This window comes from Lucilia cuprina, chromosome 5 (assembly GCF_022045245.1).
Source record: "Lucilia cuprina isolate Lc7/37 chromosome 5, ASM2204524v1, whole genome shotgun sequence".
Classification (NCBI taxonomy): domain Eukaryota; kingdom Metazoa; phylum Arthropoda; class Insecta; order Diptera; family Calliphoridae; genus Lucilia; species Lucilia cuprina.
Genome location: NC_060953.1, coordinates 48,783,545 through 48,803,408, shown reverse-complemented (window position 1 = coordinate 48,803,408; position 19,864 = coordinate 48,783,545). Strand labels below are relative to the sequence as shown.

Here is a 19,864-nt window from a genome sequence, read left to right as displayed (position 1 = left end):
AAAATTTTCTATAATAAGAAATTTCTTACGAAAAATTTTTATGAAGAAGAAAATTTATCTTCTTTTATAGAAAATTTTCTATAAAAAGAAAATTCTAACGAAAATTTTCTATAAAAAGAAAATGTTCTATAAAAAGAAAATGTTCTATAAAAAAGAAAATTTATCGAAAATGTTCTATAAAAAAGAAAATTTATCGAAAATGTTCTATAAAAAAGAAAATTTATCGAAAATGTTCTATAAAAAAGAAAATTTATCGAAAATTTTCTATAAAAAGGAAAATTTATCGAAAATTTTCTATAAAAAGGAAAATTTATCGAAAATGTTCTATAAAAAGGAAAATTTATCGAAAATGTTCTATAAAAAAGAAAATTTATCGAAAATGTTCTATAAAAAAGAAAATTTATCGAAAATGGTCTATAAAAAAGAAAATTTATCGAAAATTTTCTATAAGGAAAATTTATCGAAAATTTTCTATAAAAAAGAAAATTTATCGAAAATTTTCTATAAAAAAGAAAATTTATCGAAAATTTTCTATAAAAAAGAAAATTTATCGAAAATTTTCTATAAAAAAGAAAATTTATCGAAAATTTTCTATAAAAAAGAAAATTTATCGAAAATTTTCTATAAAAAAGAAAAATTTATCGAAAATTTTCTATAAAAAGAAATTTAAATTATCGAAAATTTTCTATAAAAAAGAAAATTTATCGAAAATTTTCTATAAAAAAAAAAATTTATCGAAAATTTTCTATAAAAAAGAAAATTTATATGCGAAAATTTTCTATAAAAAAAAAAAATTTCTATAAAAAAAAAAAAAATTTATCGAAAATTTTCTATAAAAAAGAAAATTTATCGAAAATTTTCTATAAAAAAGAAAATTTTCTATAAAAAAGAAAATTTATCGAAAATTTTCTATAAAAAAGAAAATTTATCGAAAATTTTCTATAAAAAAGAAAATTTATCGAAAATTTTCTATAAAAAAGAAAATTTATCGAAAATTTTCTATAAAAAAGAAAATTTATCGAAAATTTTCTATAAAAAAGAAAATTTATCGAACATTTTCAATAAAGAGGAAATTTATCGAACATTTTCTATAAAAAGAAAATTTTTCAAACATTTTCTATAAAGAGAAAATTTATCGAACGCTTTCTATAAAAAGAAAATTTATTGAAAATGTTCTATAAAAATATAATTTATTGAAAGTTTTCTATAAAAAGAATATATATCGAAAATTTTCTATAAAAGAAAATTTAACGAACATTTTATATAAAAAGAAAATTTATGAAAAAAATGTATAAAAAAAATCTATAAAAAGAAAAAAAAGTTTTCTATAAAACGAAAATTTATCGAACATGTATGAAAAATGTTCTGTAAAAAGAATTTCTATCAAAAAAATTAGTTTATTTAAATATATCATCCCCTTATTATGCCCTAGTAATGTAACGGGTAGTCAGCTGACAGTTTAATAATTAAAAAGTCTAGTTCATACATTCACCTGAATTGTAGAGATATTTACGAAACATACAATATTTATGAATGTAATAAGTAAAGATTATAACTTTTTTTGTTGGTATAGTATGCCTTACCATATCTGTCAGTAGCATGAACGTTAACAACAACATTTTACAAAATAATTTCTCTCCCTTAGCCACCCACACCCTACACACGTCGTTATTATTGTATCCTTATAATATATTTTTTTCGATTTACAGACACACCAAGACACATCGGTTCAAATTGATAATACAATTGTTGTTATATTGACATTATTTTCTTGTACCATTTTGCCGCTTTTTTTTTCTGTTGTTAATATTGTTGTTGTTTTTGCTCGTTACTTTGAACTGGTAGCAAAATAATCAGGTTAATGTTTTACTAGATACTGAAGGAGACAGATTTTTTTTGGATTGTTTACTAGTACTAGCATTTCATACGAAAATGTACAGTATTATTTTGCCATATATAGGGATTTGAAGTAAAAGTATGTAAGTAGACTGACTTAAGAAAAATTTTTGATAAAATTTTCTTTTGTAGAGATTAAAAGCAAAAAATTATAGAACATTTTTAAACAAATTTCTTTTTATAGAACATCTTTAATAAATTATCTTTCTATATAAAAAAATCTCTCTTAATTTTCTTTTTTTGTAGAAAGTTTACTCAAGATTTTCTTTTATAGAAAATATGCTGTCAATTTTCTTTTTATAAATGTTTCTAATAAATTTTCTTTTTAAGGAAATTCTTCTCTAAATTTTCTATTTAAATATTTTTTTATATGCAATTTTTTATGAACTTCTTTTTTCTAAAAAATTTTATTTTTATGGAAAATTTTTCTCTTTATTTTCTTTTTGTAGAAAATTTTCTCTAAATTTCCTTTTTGTATAAACTTTTTTCTAGATTTCTTTTTGTAGAAAATTTTCAATAAATTTTCTTTTTATAGAATATTTTCAATAAATTTTCTTCTTATAGAAAATTTTCAATAAATTTTCTTTTTAAAAAAATTTCAATATTTTTTTTTTTCAATTTTCAATAAATTATCTTTTTATAGAAAATGTTCATTCAACAAATTTTATTTATATAGACAATTTTCTATAAATTTTCTTTTTCTAAAAAATTTTTATAATAATATAATATCAACATTTTTTTATAGAAAACTTTCAATAAATTTTCTTTTTATAGAAAATTTTCATTAAATAAATTATATTTTCATTGAAAATCTTCAATAAATTTTCTTTATATAGAAAATTTTCTTTTCATTTAACGTAAAAACAATATTATTGTTCATTTAAACAAGAGAGTGTGTGAAAATGACACTAAGGACACTTAAATGAATCCAACAATTACAATGAATATCAAATACTCAAGGAAATGGAAAATAACTGAAAAAAATATTTAATTTTGAGAAAATGTCAAAACGCCTACAACAAAATATTTGTATCGTTTACAATTAACAAGTTATTTGGCTTTCTAAATAAAGTTAATTTTTAACCCAATTAAATTTAATTAACCGACAATAAAAAATAAACATTTCAACCGTTTATTATGTTCTTAAAGCCATTAAAAGGATGTTTGTTTTGATTGGAACAAATTTTTTACTCAGTTTTTTTTTTGGCATCTATCTAGTTTTTTCATGATTTTATTTCAATATATCTATTGAAAAAATACTGAAATTTGTTTTGTATAATTCAATTGAAATTCCTTTTATTGGTAAAAATAAATCGCTGTTTACTGTTTCAACTGATTCTATGTACCGAAAGTGTACTTAAGTGTTGCCAAATTCACGTTGTTGTTGTGCCAACAAATTTTCTATAAAAATGTAGCAAAAAAAATTTAAACAAAAGTACAACAAGAATGTATTTAATTACATCAAGGCAGTGAGGCTAAGGAATGCATTTAATACACAAAATTGCTTTTGAAGCAGAGCTCTAATCCATATCTACCAGTCCCTTTATTTTCACTTCTTGTAAAATATCTTAACTCTTTTACAACTCTGTTACACATGTACATGTGTACGTATTCGAGTTTTAACATAATCTATATGTACACTATGTATATAGAAGTTTCAAAATTTATTGTTTATTTTTTCAATTTTCAGTTTTAATATTTGTAGAATCGGTATGACAAAAGACAAAGGATTTAGAGAGAGAGTAAAAATAGCAACAACACTAGTAAAATTTACGAATGACACGTACACATACAGAGACATTAAAATAAATATTTACAACAAATACACAGATACATCTGTTTATAAATCGTATTTATTCAATACTTATTTGGATGTGAAAACTGCAAACATAAATGTCTCAGGCTAAAACAAGAAAGTGGCAACAAGAACAATAAATCAATTATAACAACAATAACTACAATATAGTTGTATGATTGCCAAAATAGGGTTAAACATGTATCTTTGTATGTTGTAATAGACATTAGGGAGCACAGGAGGACCACATACTACAGATTAGACTATATACTAGAATATAGACTAGACTATATACTAGACTATAAACTAGACTATAAACTAGACTATAAACCAGCCTATAAACTAGACTGTAGACTAGATTGTAGACTAGACTATAAACTAGACTGTAGAATAGACTATAGACTAGACTATAGACTAGACTATAGACTAGACTATAGACTAGACTATAGACTAGACTATAGACTAGACTATAGACTAGACTATAGACTAGACTATAGACTAGACTATAGACTAGACTATAGACTAGACTATAGACTAGACTATAGACTAGACTATAGACTAGACTATAGACTAGACTATAGACTAGACTATAGACTAGACTATAGACTAGACTATAGACTAGACTATAGACTAGACTATAGACTAGACTATAGACTAGACTATAGACTAGACTATAGACTAGACTATAGACTAGACTATAGACTAGACTATAGACTAGACTAAGACTAGACTATAGACTAGACTATAGACTAGACTATAGACTAGACTATAGACTAGACTATAGACTAGACTATAGACTAGACTATAGACTAGACTATAGACTAGACTATAGACTAGACTATAGACTAGACTATAGACTAGACTATAGACTAGACTATAGACTAGACTATAGACTAGACTATAGACTAGACTATAGACTAGACTATAGACTAGACTATAGACTAGACTATAGACTAGACTATAGACTAGACTATAGACTAGACTATAGACTAGACTCTAGACTAGACTATAGACTAGACTATAGACTAGACTATAGACTAGACTATAGACTAGACTATAGACTAGACTATAGACTAGACTATAGACTAGACTATAGACTAGACTATAGACTAGACTATAGACTAGACTATAGACTAGACTATAGACTAGACTATAGACTAGACTATAGACTAGACTATAGACTAGACTATAGACTAGACTATAGACTAGACTATAGACTAGACTATAGACTAGACTATAGACTAGACTATAGACTAGACTATAGACTAGACTATAGACTAGACTATAGACTAGACTATAGACTAGACTAGACTAGACTATAGACTAGACTATAGACTAGACTATAGACTAGACTATAGACTAGACTATAGACTAGACTATAGACTAGACTATAGACTAGACTATAGACTAGACTATAGACTAGACTATAGACTAGACTATAGACTAGACTATAGACTAGACTATAGACTAGACTATAGACTAGACTATAGACTAGACTATAGACTAGACTATAGACTAGACTATAGACTAGACTATAGACTAGACTATAGACTAGACTATAGACTAGACTATAGACTAGACTATAGACTAGACTATAGACTAGACTATAGACTAGACTATAGACTAGACTATAGACTAGACTATAGACTAGACTATAGACTAGACTATAGACTAGACTATAGACTAGACTATAGACTAGACTATAGACTAGACTATAGACTAGACTATAGACTAGACTATAGACTAGACTATAGACTAGACTATAGACTAGACTATAGACTAGACTATAGACTAGACTATAGACTAGACTATAGACTAGACTATAGACTAGACTATAGACTAGACTATAGACTAGACTATAGACTAGACTATAGACTAGACTATAGACTAGACTATAGACTAGACTATAGACTAGACTATAGACTAGACTATAGACTAGACTATAGACTAGACTATAGACTAGACTATAGACTAGACTATAGACTAGACTATAGACTAGACTATAGACTAGACTATAGACTAGACTATAGACTAGACTTTAGACTAGACTATAGACTAGACTATAGACTAGACTATAGACTAGACTATAGACTAGACTATAGACTAGATTATAGACTAGACTATAGACTAGATTATAGACTAGACTATAGACTAGACTATAGACTAGACTATAGACTAGACTATAGACTAGACTATAGACTAGACTATAGACTATAGACGAGACTATAGACTAGTATATAGTATACTTTAGTCCAATAGTCTTTCCCTTTTACACAGATTACCTAAATCACTTCTTGCCAGCCAACTTTAATATAAAAAAATCTTAAGCTCTCATGTTTTAAACATTGAACTACTTAACAATTTTATTCTCAGATATTTTCTTTAATGCTTTTGTATTTTTCCAAAAATATCTTAAGGCCAAATGCATTAATTACACTTCCTGTGTTCGTTCAGATTTTCTTGTTATGGTTTCAATTCTTATTTTGTTAAGGATTTACTTTTTGCTTTACAAAAGATTATAATAAAAAACACAAAAAGAAATCACAATGAAATACTTTTTCGACTTTCTTTGTTAAATGTTCTTTTTTTTATTAATTTCTTCCATTGATACAAAATAAACAAGAATAAAAAACTGTATTAAATGTTACAAGATTTGTTACAAGTTACTAATTAAGTTTCAATTGTAATAAAATAATTGAAACTAACAAAATAATTACGAAGGTAATGGAAAATACAGTTAACATTACTTCAAGAAAACAAAAAAATCTCAAACCATATTTAAAAGAAAATTGGGAGAAACTGAATAATCAATTGGGTCAATGTAAATAAATACGGTGTATACTACGATAATGTTTTCTTAACAATTTTTAAAATGTATTATTCTAGTTCCGTTCTAGTTCAGTTCTATTTTAGTTCAAGTTAAGATCTAGTTTTGTTCTAGTTCAGTTTTAGTTCAGTTGTAATTCTGTTCTAGTTCATTTCTAGTTCAGTTCTAGTTCAGTTCTAATTCTGTTCTAGTTCAGTTCTAGTTCAGTTCTAGTTCAGTTCTAGTTCAGTTCTAGTTCAGTTCTAGTTCAGTTCTAGTTCAGTTCTAGTTCAGTTCTAGTTCAGTTCTAGTTCAGTTCTAGTTCAGTTCTAGTTCAGTTCTAGTTCAGTTCTAGTTCAGTTCTAGTTCAGTTCTAGTTCAGTTCTAGTTCAGTTCTAGTTCAGTTCTAGTTCAGTTCTAGTTCAGTTCTAGTTCAGTTCTAGTTCAGTTCTAGTTCAGTTCTAGTTCAGTTCTAGTTCAGTTCTAGTTCAGTTCTAGTTCAGTTCTAGTTCAGTTCTAGTTCAGTTCTAGTTCAGTTCTAGTTCAGTTCTAGTTCAGTTCTAGTTCGGTTCTAGTTCAGTTCTAGTTCAGTTCTAGTTCAGTTCTAGTTCAGTTCTAGTTCAGTTCTAGTTCAGTTCTAGTTCAGTTCTAGTTCAGTTCTAGTTCAGTTCTAGTTCAGTTCTAGTTCAGTTCTAGTTCAGTTCTAGTTCAGTTCTAGTTCAGTTCTAGTTCAGTTCTAGTTCAGTTCTAGTTCAGTTCTAGTTCAGTTCTAGTTCAGTTCTAGTTCAGTTCTAGTTCAGTTCTAGTTCAGTTCTAGTTCAGTTCTAGTTCAGTTCTAGTTCAGTTCTAGTTCAGTTCTAGTTCAGTTCTAGTTCAGTTCTAGTTCAGTTCTAGTTCAGTTCTAGTTCAGTTCTAGTTCAGTTCTAGTTCAGTTCTAGTTCAGTTCTAGTTCAGTTCTAGTTCAGTTCTAGTTCAGTTCTAGTTCAGTTCTAGTTCAGTTCTAGTTTAGTTCTAGTTCAGTTCTAGTTCAGTTCTAGTTCAGTTCTAGTTCAGTTCTAGTTCAGTTCTAGTTCAGTTCTAGTTCAGTTCTAGTTCAGTTCTGGTTCAGTTCTAGTTCAGTTCAAGTTCAGTTCTAGTTCAGTTCTAGTTCAGTTCTAGTTCAGTTCTAGTTCAGTTCTAGTTCAGTTCTAGTACAGTTCTAGTTCAGTTCTAGTTCAGTTCTAGTTCAGTTCTAGTTCAGTTCTAGTTCAGTTCTAGTTCAGTTCTAGTTCAGTTCTAGTTCAGTTCTAGTTCAGTTCTAGTTCAGTTCTAGTTCAGTTCTAGTTCAGTTCTAGTTCAGTTCTAGTTCAGTTCTAGTTCAGTTCTAGTTCAGTTCTAGTTCAGTTCTAGTTCAGTTCTAGTTCAGTTCTAGTTCAGTTCTAGTTCAGTTCTAGTTCAGTTCTAGTTCAGTTCTAGTTCAGTTCTAGTTCAGTTCTAGTTCAGTTCTAGTTCAGTTCTAGTTCAGTTCTAGTTCAGTTCTAGTTCAGTTCTAGTTCAGTTCTAGTTCAGTTCTAGTTCAGTTCTAGTTCAGTTCTAGTTCAGTTCTAGTTCAGTTCTAGTTCAGTTCTAGTTCAGTTCTAGTTCAGTTCTAGTTCAGTTCTAGTTCAGTTCTAGTTCAGTTCTAGTTCAGTTCTAGTTCAGTTCTAGTTCAGTTCTAGTTCAGTTCTAGTTCAGTTCTAGTTCAGTTCTAGTTCAGTTCTAGTTCGGTTCTAGTTCAGTTCTAGTTCAGTTCTAGTTCAGTTCTAGTTCAGTTCTAGTTCAGTTCTAGTTCAGTTCTAGTTCAGTTCTAGTTCAGTTCTAGTTCAGTTCTAGTTCAGTTCTAGTTCAGTTCTAGTTCAGTTCTAGTTCAGTTCTAGTTCAGTTCTAGTTCAGTTCTAGTTCAGTTCTAGTTCAGTTCTAGTTCAGTTCTAGTTCAGTTCTAGTTCAGTTCTAGTTCAGTTCTAGTTCAGTTCTAGTTCAGTTCTAGTTCAGTTCTAGTTCAGTTCTAGTTCAGTTCTAGTTCAGTTCTAGTTCAGTTCTAGTTCAGTTCTAGTTCAGTTCTAGTTCAGTTCTAGTTCAGTTCTAGTTCAGTTCTAGTTCAGTTCTAGTTCAGTTCTAGTTCAGTTCTAGTTCAGTTCTAGTTCAGTTCTAGTTCAGTTCTAGTTCAGTTCTAGTTCAGTTCTAGTTCAGTTCTAGTTTAGTTCTAGTTCAGTTCTAGTTCAGTTCTAGTTCAGTTCTAGTTCAGTTCTAGTTCAGTTCTAGTTCAGTTCTAGTTCAGTTCTAGTTCAGTTCTAGTTCAGTTCTGGTTCAGTTCTAGTTCAGTTCAAGTTCAGTTCTAGTTCAGTTCTAGTTCAGTTCTAGTTCAGTTCTAGTTCAGTTCTAGTTCAGTTCTAGTTCAGTTCTAGTACAGTTCTAGTTCAGTTCTAGTTCAGTTCTAGTTCAGTTCTAGTTCAGTTCTAGTTCAGTTCTAGTTCAGTTCTAGTTCAGTTCTAGTTCAGTTCTAGTTCAGTTCTAGTTCAGTTCTAGTTCAGTTCTAGTTCAGTTCTAGTTCAGTTCTAGTTCAGTTCTAGTTCAGTTCTAGTTCAGTTCTAGTTCAGTTCTAGTTCAGTTCTAGTTCAGTTCTAGTTCAGTTCTAGTTCAGTTCTAGTTCAGTTCTAATTCACTTCTAGTTCAGTTCTAGTTCAGTTCTAGTTCAGTTCTAGTTTAGTTCTAGTTCTGTTCTAGTTCTGTTCTAGTTCTGTTCTAGTTCTGTTCTAGTTCAGTTCTAGTTCTGTTCTAGTTCAGTTCTAGTTCAGTTCTAGTTCGGTTCTAGTTCAGTTATAGTTCAGTTCTAGTTCAGTTCTAGTTCAGTTCTAATTCAGCTCTATTTCTGTTCTAGTTCAGTTTCCTTAAGATTTTATAAATAAAATCACAAACTTAACAATTTTGTTGATTCTAATAAATATTGCACTTATTTATAGGAAGGAAATATGTTGTCCTGTTTTAGTTTTGATAGAAAATATTATAGGTATTTATTGGTAAACATTTTATGTTGTTTTGTTTTAATTTTAATGAATCGAGTTTTAAAAATTAATATTCCTTTTGTTATAGTTGGTATTGACTTTCAGTAACTTATTTCAAATGACAGTTCTAATTACTGTTGTATTTGGCTGTAGTTATAAATGATGACTTGGTTATACTACTACATACTATGAAAGCAAAACAAAATGGCTGCGGCAATATGTAACGAACATAAATATTGTGCACAGTGGTTTGGAAGATGATTAACTTTAAACGTTTTATATCCAGTACATATTAAAAATGAATTGTAAAAACGGTGATTGTAAACTGAAGAGTAACTTTTAATTTAGCTTTTACCTAATATAAATTTTTTTCAAATTGCTCCACGGTGAATGGTATAAAATGCCACTGACCTTACTAATTGGCCGCATATAAATAACGAAATTTGAAGCAATACTCGCACAATTGGAATGTTCATGTGCAGAGTACACATTCAGAAAATAACATTAAAAGCAATTTTATAGGGTATTCCAAAAGTATATAAGCTAGAAAGTGATTTTATGAGAATCCTGAAGATACAAATGAGGTCATAGTAACATTCTTTAAAAAAAAAATAACTTTTATAGCATATTACGGGAGAATATAAACTAGAAAGTGATTCCACGATAATCCTGAATAAATATGTAAATAGCTATATTTTTAAACAAAAAATAAATAATTTTGATTAAGGATGTTTATATCAAAAAGATTGCATTTGGTCCTCCCTAAAAATTATAAATGATTTTCGATTTCTGTTTTCGATGTCTTTAACTTTAAACATATACTTAAATGAATTTCACCGCACAATAATTGTAGACTGAAAAGGCAAAAAGAAAAAAAAAAACAAAAAAAAAAAAAAAAAACAAAAAAAAAAGCACTAAAAGAAAGGATACTTTTGCAACATTTACTATTACAAATTGCAAAAAGCAACAAACATGAAATACAGACATATACTAACATACAAAACAGAAACAAAAGTTAAGGTTTAAAATTATTGCTTTAAAATATATTAACGAAACTTAAGCACATTAAAACGTTAGAAGACTTACACACATCTTTATATATTTGCAACAACTGCAGCAGCATCGTTGCAAATAGAAACTCATGTAATGCAGTAAACATGTTTATACATGCAACCCCTACAGAAATTATAAACAGTGAATGAAATGTTGTTCTATTTAAGTCCAAAATGTTTAAAAACGAAAAGAGATTGAAATAATAGGAATTAAAAACAGTGAAGTAGAGAAAGTTGAGTCTTAGTTAAAGGAAGATCTAGATTTAGTCCGCTTCTGAATTACTTCTAGTTCAGTTCTACTTCGGTACTAGTTCAGTTCTAGTTAAGTTCTAGTTAAGTTCTAGTTCAGTTCTAGTTCAGTTCTAGTTCAGTTCTAGTTCAGTTCTAGTTCAGTTCTAGTTCAGTTCTAGTTCAGTTCTAGTTCAGTTCTAGTTCATTTCTAGTTCAGTTCTAGTTCAGTTCTAGTTCAGTTCTAGTTCAGTACTAGTTCAGTTCTAGTTCAGTACTAGTTCAGTTCTAGTTCAGTTCTAGTTCAGTTCTAGTTCAGTTCTAGTTCAGTTCTAGTTCAGTTCTAGTTCAGTTCTAGTTCAGTTCTAGTTCAGTTCTAGTTCAGTTCTAGTTCAGTTCTAGTTCAGTTCTAGTTCAGTTCTAGTTCAGTTCTAGTTCAGTTCTAGTTCAGTTCTAGTTCAGTTCTAGTTCAGTTCTAGTTCAGTTCTAGTTCAGTTCTAGTTCAGTTCTAGTTCAGTTCTAGTTCAGTTCTAGTTCAGTTCTAGTTCAGTTCTAGTTCAGTTCTAGTTCAGTTCTAGTTCAGTTCTAGTTCAGTTCTAGTTCAGTTCTAGTTCAGTTCTAGTTCAGTTCTAGTTCAGTTCTAGTTCAGTTCTAGTTCAGTTCTAGTTCAGTTCTAGTTCAGTTCTAGTTCAGTTCTAGTTCAGTTCTAGTTCAGTTCTAGTTCAGTTCTAGTTCAGTTCTAGTTCAGTTCTAGTTCAGTTCTAGTTCAGTTCTAGTTCAGTTCTAGTTCAGTTCTAGTTCAGTTCTAGTTCAGTTCTAGTTCAGTTCTAGTTCAGTTCTAGTTCAGTTCTAGTTCAGTTCTAGTTCAGTTCTAGTTCAGTTCTAGTTCAGTTCTAGTTTAGTTCTAGTTCAGTTCTAGTTCAGTTCTAGTTCAGTTCTAGTTCAGTTCTAGTTCAGTTCTAGTTCAGTTCTAGTTCAGTTCTAGTTCAGTTCTAGTTCAGTTCTAGTTCAGTTCTAGTTCAGTTCTAGTTTAGTTCTAGTTCAGTTCTAGTTCAGTTCTAGTTCAGTTCTAGTTCAGTTCTAGTTCAGTTCTAGTTCAGTTCTAGTTCAGTTCTAGTTAAGTTCTAGTTTAGTTCTGGTTCAGTTCTAGTTCAGTTCTAGTTCTAGTTCTAATTCTAGTTCAGTTTTATTTTCTCGTTACGTTTACATTTTGTTCCTGACTGTATGATGCAGTAATAAATCGATTTGTTTATGCGATTGTAGTTTTGAATTGTTGTGTAATGTTAGTTATCCATAGTGGTAAGAAGCTTCTTCAATGCCAATCGCTACACAGTGGTGCAATATAGCAAAATACCAACAAAATAAAAAGTGCAAGTTTGAAATCGGTTTTGAAATACAATGTTGAGAATTTTGCCAATTGGTTATATAACCCAATTACTAAACTGTTTGAAGCTCTAATAAATCTCTGTAAATTTCAAATCTTAGAATTTCCGTTTCCCACTGTTTACTGTTTTGTAAATTGAATAACGTTCTAAAAGTTAAAAAAAATACTTTTAACATGTTTTTTTAGTTTATACTTTAAGAATTTGTTTTTGGTATTTTTTCAGCTCGAATTTTCTTAACAATTGAGTTGTCTAGAAATATCCAAATTGCAACCAACTTGAGAATTATTGCTGTAATTTTAGTGCTTATGTAGCAGGGGTGTTTTAATTTTGAACTTTTTTTGATTTATTCAATACAGAAATAAACAAACTTCATAACAATGTTCGTTAATATTAGTTCTTTTTGATATAAAATATTTACAAGCCTCAAAGTTGGTATTAATAAATTTTGCGAATATTTGCTATTAAAAATTTCTACAAAAATAACATTTCTTCATAATTTTATATATAATATTATATATTCTTATTATACACAAAACGTTGAAATAAATAATAATCATACGCCCCCATGGTAATATTTAAATAAATGTTTCTTCGGGCTAATTTTATTGCTAATTTAACTATTTTAACTGTTATAAAATACATTTATTGGCAAAAAATATAATTGCAATTTTTTCTAAAATTTCCGTAAATCATTTTTAATCAACTAAAATCTTTATTTTGTTATTTTTTTCATTTTATTTATCAAATAATAAAATTGCTGCTTATTAGTTTATTTTATTTTTTTTTAAAGTGCAAATATAACCTGCTGAACCCTTTCAAAATTTTACTACTGTAAACATTTTTTGAATTTTTCTAAAATATCATTTACATTCCCTAGTGTTTTTTTTTGGATTTTGTTTCAATAAAAATAAATTACATATTTTTAATCTAACCGCTTAAATACAATACAATAAATATTTACTGGGATTTATTTTATTTATTAACTAATCATTGATTTATATACACATTTATGCTGGAAGCATTTTATAATATGTTTGTACATATGTATTTATTATATACTAAAGCATCTACTGATTTATATATATTTTTTGTATTTTCAGGTAATTACAAAAATATTTTAAATAATTGAAATTTGTTGAGAATTTGTTATAATGTAAGTATTGGAATTTTGTTGAAATGTAATAAAAATGAATTTTTGAATGTTGCAAAATTTAAATTATTTTTGATTTAGAGATAAAATTTATTTTTTTTCCGATTTATCTCAAGTTTTCGTTTGAAGATTAGGATAATATGGGATTAAGTAAATAATAATCATGGGGGCTAAAAGCACCGTACTCGAGTAGATGGCTGAAGGATTTAACTAAAAGTTGAAGGAGTCAAAAATCTAAGCAACAGTTGTGTAAGGCATAGTAGTTCGATAGATAGATAAATAGACAGATAGATAGATAGATAGATAGATAGATAGATAGATAGATAGATAGATAGATAGATAGATAGATAGATAGATAGATAGATAGGTAGATAGATAGATAGATAGATAGATAGATAGATAGATAGATAGATAGATAGATAGATAGATAGATAGAAAGATAGATAGACAGACAGTAGTTCGATAGATAGATAGATAGATAGATAGATAGATAGATAGATAGATAGATAGATAGATAGAGATAGATAGATAGATAGATAGATAGATAGATAGATAGATAGATAGATAGATATATAGATAGATAGATAGATAGATAGATAGATAGATAGATAGATAGATAGGTAGATAGATAGATAGATAGATAGATAGATAGATAGATAGATAGATATATAGATAGTTAGATAGATAGATAGATAGATAGATAGATAGATAGCTAGATAGATAAATAGATAGATAGATAGATAGATAGATAGATAGATAGATAGATAGATAGATAGATAGATATAGATAGATAGATAGATAGATAGATAGATAGATAGATAGAGATAAATAGATAGATAGATAGATAGATAGATAGATAGATAGATAGATAGATAGATAGATAGATAGATAGATAGATAGATAGATAGATAGATAGATAGTTAGTTAGTTTGTTAGATAGTTAGTTAGTTAGTTAGTTAGCTAGCTAGCTAATTAGTTAGTTGGTGAGTTAGTTAGTTAGTTAATTGTACTCATTTCATACTATTTCCTGTTTCATGCAAATTTAAGAGTTTTCATTGGTTAGTTTTCTCTCTTTACAATTACTAAATCAAACACTATCAATATTACTCTTTAGTTTATCTTTTAGATTAAATATTGTCTGCCACTTACTATATAAGTATATACATTACACAATTGTAATTCTGTGCACACAAACACAGTCACAGTAATTTGCAATTGCTTCTTAACTATCAGCTGCTGCTGTTGATAATTTATTTTCCTGTTTCCGGCTTTTACTGCACGGAATTGAGAGCAGCACTTAACTTAAAGAGAAAAAGTGATTTTCTCTAAAAAAAAAATTAAACATTTAAAATGCATATGTGCAATACTAAACTTGCGCTTTACATAGTTTTATTATTATCTTTGCCAATTCGTTGTTCTCACAATTGCAAATTTGAATTTATAAATAATAAAATAAGATAAAAATTTCAGACTTGCGCTTTAATAAAGTGGTAAAAACGTGTAATTTCTAGGATATTATAGAGTGTAGAGATTTTCTGTATAAAACTATAACCGGCATATGGCCAAAATCATGAAAAAAAAAACAAATTTTATATCTGCATGTCTCCAAATTTTATGAGTTTTTCTTTGTTTGCAGAAATATAATTATAGAAAAAAAAACAAACTTAAAAACAAGTCTGCTTTTGTCTGTGCGTGTTTGTTGGCTTGTATGCTATGCGTTTTTATTTTTTTATTTAATTGGACTTTTGTTCGTCTTTTGTTGCCAACACATTTTGTAATTAGTTTGAACATTCTGTACTTGCACCTTGTACCTGTCATGAAAACTTTATAATTTTGAGTTTTTTCTTCATATTTCTTTTTATTTTGCAAATGAAGTTATAACTAAAGTTGTTCTTGCACGCAGTGTGTAAAGTTGATCAATATCTACTGTCTGTTTTAAATTTATTTTAGGGTTGTTAAAGTTGCGTTTTTAGGAAGGGGAAGTTAATTATTTTGACAGGTATGTGTAAAATTTTAATAGTGTCGTAATAAAATTTTTATAGTATTTTGAAATGGTAGATATTTGAAGGTATGGAGACATATAAACATTTCTTGGAACCACATAATCTTTAGTCATAAATATTTTTTTAACTCTTCTAATAATTTTCATGTTTAAAGAGGTCTTCAAGAGATCACAGATCCTTTAGTTTCAATTGTACAATTTGGAAATATGAAATCGTCTACTTCGTCCTTAAGTTGGAGATGCATTCTAATGAGTTTTGTTTATGGTTAAACAGTTTTTCAAAGTTTCTCAATATTTAAAGTTCTTCACAGACCATTTAAAGTCTATCAACGTATATAAACAAAACTGAGTTCCCTTTTTACTCTTAACATTTTTTTTCCATCTTTTCTGGTTTTTTCTCCTATCTCATAGCTTGAAACTTTTTCCTAACCAGTAGAGTACGGTTTGCATTTTAAATTTGTTATTTAACCAGACTTTGTGTAAATTTAATTTTATAGAAAGGTTTTATTTTAATGATGTTCATCATCAGTACACACAGGAATCTTTTTCTTGAGTTTTGGATGCTTGTTCGTTCCTTCGTTGTCGGTAACTTCATTAAAAACTAAGAATTAAAATAAAAATAAAATAAACTGAAGTAATAGTTGGTAAAGTTCTTAACATTGTTTTACGTTTTGTTTTAATTTTTTTTAACTGCTGCTTTTTTTGTTTAAATTTGTGTCGAGTATTAAAAACAATGTGTTTTATATTCATTTACTGCTCTCAATCAACATTTAAATTCAACTTGAGTTACGTTTCTTAGATTTCTTTGAAAACATTTTTTCTTCACAAATTTGTTTTTACTATGAAAATTATGTTTTAATTTTTCTCTTGTTGTTGTTGTATTAGGTTTGTAGCCAGTTTAATTAACAAGTTATTGTTAATTGTTATAGTTTTTGGTTTGAGTTGGTTAAGAAATTAAATGAATTTTTTTTTTCAAAAACCAAAAAAAAAAATATTGACCTAAACTAGACTATAGACTAGACTACGCTATAGACTACGCTACAGCCTAGACTATGGACTAGACTATAGACTAGACTAAAGACTTGACTATAGACTATATACTAGACTAAAGACTAGGCTACAGACTGGACTATAGACTATACTGTATACTAGACTATAGACTGGACTACAGACTGGACTATAGACTATACTGTATACTGGACTACAGACTGGACTATAGACTATACTGTATACTAGACTATTGACTGGACTATAGACTAGACTATAGACTAAACTATAGACTAGACTATAGACTGGACTATAGACTAGACTATAGACTAGACTATAGACTGGACTATAGACTAGACTATAGACTGGACTATAGACTAGACTATAGACTAGACTATAGACTAGACTATAGACTAGACTATAGACTAGACTATAGACTAGACTATAGACTAGACTATAGACTAGACTATAGACAACATGGAGTATGAACTTAGTCTACTGTCTCTATAATAACGTCATCTGATTTTAGTTTGTTTTTCATTTTTTTTGCACTTTAGTCTAAAAAGTAGTTTGCTTTAGTTTTTATTCTTGATTTTATTTTTTTTTATTCTACAGCTCTTGTTTTTTATCACTGAAAATCGACACGTTATTTTTGTTGCAGTTGTTGTATGTGGGGCCGGCAATACATGCTAAAATTATATTTTATTAAATTTTTTCTGCAGCATACTTTAAAGTTTGAATGTTTGAATTTTAGCCAGATATTAATATTTTTCATACAATCTACTAAAGAAATAAAGCAAAAATTTTTCAAAAAATTTTAAGTTGTCTCAAACTAAAAAGTCAAAATATTAAGCAATTGGTTGTGTAAATGACATTTTGATCCTTTCACCAGTCATAACAGATTTTGGTCACTTTTTGGGGGAAATTGTTTGTCGTCTGTTTTTTTAAAGCCTGTGTTTTGCATTTATCTTTATATATGTAGTTGAGAAGTATATGTATGTTGATTTTCAGTATTTCTTTCATTTCGTCATGCAGTCAGTCATTCGTCTCATAAACCAATATCTAATTGTGTGCATAGAGCGGACAGTTTTGTAATTTCTTTTATGAGCTCATATTTATAACAACCAATATTCTAAATAGTTTCCATTATAATACATATAAACATTTTTTTTAAAATGTGATAAAAAGTTTGTGATTTTTCTGCAATTGTTTGGACAAAAAGACAACGAAAGAGACCAACTAAAAAATTGTTTGTAATATCTGTATGTTATGTTGTAGTAATAGTTTTGTAGAAACAATTTTCAGAAAGTTTGTTAATATGCTTATAAAGAATTATTGTAGATTGGAAAAACAAGTTGACTTTTTTGTTTTAAACAAACATTTATTCAAATTGAATTCACACTTAAGGCCAACAATAAAGGGAATAAAGGAAATGTTTTAAAATACGAGATATAAGTTGTTTTTATGATAATAAATTTTCAATAATATAAAATTTTCAATAATATAAAATTTTCAATAATATAATTTTTTTAAACTGAATTTATTGAACAGATTCTAGTTCAGTTCTAGTTCAGTTCTAGTTCTAGTTCAGTTCTTGTTTTGTTCTAGTTCAAAATTAAGAAATTTTTGTTAAATTTTCTATATAAAAATGTGAAATATCAAACAAAACTTTTTAAGTAAAAATTATGCCTAATTAATTACCAAAAAACTTTAAGTTTTTGACAATGATAATTACATTTTGCACATATTTTATAGGATTTTTTGTTAGAGTTATTAAAAATTATTTAAAACAGCAGTTAATAAAGAAAAAGTTTCGCTATTTACGACTTCTAAGTGGTATAAGAAATTTTCAAGAAATAATGAAAAAAAAAAAAAACGCTAGAGTACCATTGAATAAGAAAAGTTTTTTATTTACTTGTATCTCATTTAATTTACAATTGAACTAACAATTACCCTCATAAAATTGTTTCTTCATTCATTCATTCATTCATTCATTCATTCATTGAAAATTAGTTTGTGTTTTATTTAGTTTTTCTTAACAATTTTACATTATTATTTTGTTATTGTGTTATTATTTTTATCATCATTAACAGCAACAGTCAGTCGTCTTAGAGGTTGTTGATGCTGTTGCTGCAGAAAATACGTTGACAAATAGTGTACGGTACTTAAATATAATAAATTTGATTTCTTTTACATTTTGACAACTTTTCTGCTTTCAACCAACACAAAAATACGCCTTGTATTTATCAGCAGCTACAAGCACTTTTAAACTTGTAAAGATCGCCAAACAAATAAAAAGACAGTCTGTAAGACGCACTTTACTTAGGTTAAAGCAGCATAATTGTTTCTTTCTTATTTATTATGGAGGGAGGGTTAAAAGGGAAAATAGTATTATTTTTTTTTTAATGAAAAGGCTTCATTAACAATTCACAACAATTTTTACAATTTTCTTTTAATCCTTACAGAAGTCATTTTTGTTAAGTGCAAGAAATTTAGTTTCTAAAAAAATTTGTTTTGTCGTTGTGGGGTTTAGGGTAAACTTGAGAAATTGTTGATGCAGAACTAATAAATGAAATTACACTAAAATAATTTGTCAAAGAAATTTAATTCAAACCTGAAAAATAACATATCAACAATTTTTTTAAAAGGAACTTTATTAGAAATTTATCTACAATTTACTATAAAAATACATATATGTACATATACATATATCGAATATTTTCTACAAAAAGGAAACTTATTGAAAATATTGAACAAAGACGGGTATTTATGTTTGTATTTAGAATTCGCTTGTTTTTGCTGTATCTCTTATAGTTTTCAAGAAAAACGGACTTTTATGTTTTCACTCAAAATATCGGATCTTGGTAGGAAATAAAAGTGATCACATAATTCGCTTGTTTTTGATGTATCTCTTATAGTTTTTGAGAAAAACGGACCTTTATGTTTTCACTCAAAATATCGGTTTTACTATGAAATAAAAGTGATCACAGAATTCGCTTGTTTTTGCTGTATCTCTTATAGTTTTCGAGAAAAACGGACTTTTATGTTTTCACTCAAAATATCGGTTTTTGGTAGGAAATAAAAGTGATCACATAATTCGCTTGTCTTTGCTGTATCTCTTATAGTTTTTGAAAAAAAGGACTTTTATGTTTTCACTAAAAATATCGGTTTTACTATGAAATAAAAGTGATCACAGAATTCGCTTGTTTTTGCTTTATCTCTTATAGTTGTCGAGAAAAACGGACTTTTATGTTTTCACTTAAAATATCGGTTTACTATGAAATAAAAGTGATCACAGAATTCGCTTGTTTTTGCTGTATCTCTTATAGTTTTCGAGAAAAACTGACTTTTATGTTTTCACTCAAAATGTCGGATTTTGGTACAAAATAAAAGTGATCACAGAATTCGCTTGCTTTTGCTGTATCTCTTATAGTCTTTGAGAAAAACGGACTTTTATGTTTTCACTCAAAATATCGGTTTTACTATGAAATAAAAGTGATCAAAGAATTCGCTTGTTTTTGCTGTATCTCTTATAGTTTTCGA

General features: G+C 27.7%; 1 protein-coding gene across 4 annotated transcripts in view; it reads left to right on the top strand.

The window, feature by feature from the left end:
* LOC111681667 (protein alan shepard-like) overlaps window positions 1-19,864 on the top strand; it is a 150,340-nt gene that overhangs the window by 27,661 nt on the left and 102,815 nt on the right. The gene's annotated exons all lie outside the window — the stretch shown is intronic.